The sequence below is a fragment of the Salmo salar genome, unplaced genomic scaffold (genome assembly GCF_905237065.1).
Source record: "Salmo salar unplaced genomic scaffold, Ssal_v3.1, whole genome shotgun sequence".
NCBI lineage: Eukaryota > Metazoa > Chordata > Actinopteri > Salmoniformes > Salmonidae > Salmo > Salmo salar.
The window spans coordinates 140,001-142,277 of record NW_025550916.1 but is presented as its reverse complement, the minus strand read 5'-3'; positions in this window follow the sequence as shown (position 1 = coordinate 142,277).

Genomic DNA, 2,277 nt, shown 5'->3' with positions numbered 1-2,277 from the left:
TAATAACTAGTGGGACATATGGGGTACAGCAGTCTAAGGTCTGATTTAATATAATAACTAGTGGGACATATGGGGTACAGCAGTCTAAGGTCTGATTTAATATAATAACTAGTGGGACATATGGGATACAGCAGTCTAAGGTCTGATTTAATATAATAACTAGTGGGACATATGGGGTACAGCAGTCTAAGGTCTGATTTAATATAATAACTAGTGGGACATATGGGGTACAGCAGTCTAAGGTCTGATTTAATATAATAACTAGTGGGACATATGGGGTACAGCAGTCTAAGGTCTGATTTAATATAATAACTAGTGGGACATATGGGGTACAGCAGTCTAAGGTCTGATTTAATATAATAACTAGTGGGACATATGGGGTACAGCAGTCTAAGGTCTGATTTAATATAATAACTAGTGGGACATATGGGGTACAGCAGTCTAAGGTCTGATTTAATATAATAACTAGTGGGACATATGGGGTACAGCAGTCTAAGGTTTGATTTAATATAATAACTAGTGGGACATATGGGGTACAGCAGTCTAAGGTCTGATTTAATATAATAACTTGTGGGACATATGGGGTACAGCAGTCTAAGGTCTGATTTAATATAATAACTAGTGGGACATATGGGGTACAGCAGTCTAAGGTCTGATTTAATATAATAACTAGTGGGACATATGGGGTACAGCAGTCTAAGGTTTGATTTAATATAATAACTTGTGGGACATATGGGGTACAGCAGTCTAATGATCTATGGAAGTTCTGAACTGTATAAACGTAGAACCTTGTTGACGTGTTCTATTGTTCCGTTGTGTTCTAGAACTCCTTCTCTGGGCTGGTCCATATGGAGGGAGAAGAACAAGGGTCAGAGTTCCAGATCTTTCAAAGGTTCTAGAAAGGGGTTTTTCCCCCTCTCCTATCACTGTTGTGTCATTTACGTCAACGTCCGTGTTTGGTTTCAGTTTATAAACACATTCGCGTGTTTAAGACAAGACTGCTGTTATTGTTTTGATTTAGTTGACCTGGGACTGTCTTAATCAGAGCAAATACAAATATATTTCAATTGGGACAAAGGTTGCAAAATACCAGTAACAGTCCCAGGTCTTCTCCCCCCCCAAAAAAAATGATGTTTGGAGGATTCCCGAATTTGCTCCTTATTTCGTCATGATTCCAGGAATCTTCCAACCCGAGTTTTCTGGATAACATGGGAATTTGGGGAAAGTTACCTGAATTTCTCAACCGTATTTGTCACTGGTGACTTGGCACTGATCAGCAGTGGACAATTTTTCTGTGTTTGATGGTAGCATCACTATATTTCTGTGTTTCCACAGAGACTGTAGCATCACTATATTTCTGTGTTTCCATAGAGACTGTAGCATCACTATATTTCTGTGTTTCCATAGAGACTGTAGCATCACTATATTTCTGTGTTTCCATAGAGACTGTAGCATCACTATGTTTCTGTGTTTCCATAGAGACTGTAGCATCACTATATTTCTGTGTTTCCATAGAGACTGTAGCATCACTATGTTTCTGTGTTTCCATAGAGACTGTAGCATCACTATATTTCTGTGTTTCCATAGAGACTGTAGCATCACTATATTTCTGTGTTTCCATAGAGACTGTAGCATCACTATGTTTCTGTGTTTCCATAGAGACTGTAGCATCACTATGTTTCTGTGTTTCCATAGAGACTGTAGCATCACTATATTTCTGTGTTTCCATAGAGACTGTAGCATCACTATATTTCTGTGTTTCCATAGAGACTGTAGCATCACTATATTTCTGTGTTTCCATAGAGACTGTAGCATCACTATGTTTCTGTGTTTCCATAGAGACTGTAGCATCACTATATTTCTGTGTTTCCATAGAGACTGTAGCATCATTATATTTCTGTGTTTCCATAGAGACTGTAGCATCACTATATTTCTGTGTTTCCATAGAGACTGTAGCATCACTATATTTCTGTGTTTCCACAGAGACTGTAGCATCACTATATTTCTGTGTTTCCATAGAGACTGTAGCATCACTATATTTCTGTGTTTCCATAGAGACTGTAGCATCACTATATTTCTGTGTTTCCATAGAGACTGTAGCATCACTATGTTTCTGTGTTTCAATAGAGACTGTAGCATCACTATATTTCTGTGTTTCCATAGAGACTGTAGCATCACTATATTTCTGTGTTTCCATAGAGACTGTAGCATCACTATATTTCTGTGTTTCCATAGAGACTGTAGCATCACTATGTTTCTGTGTTTCCATAGAGACTG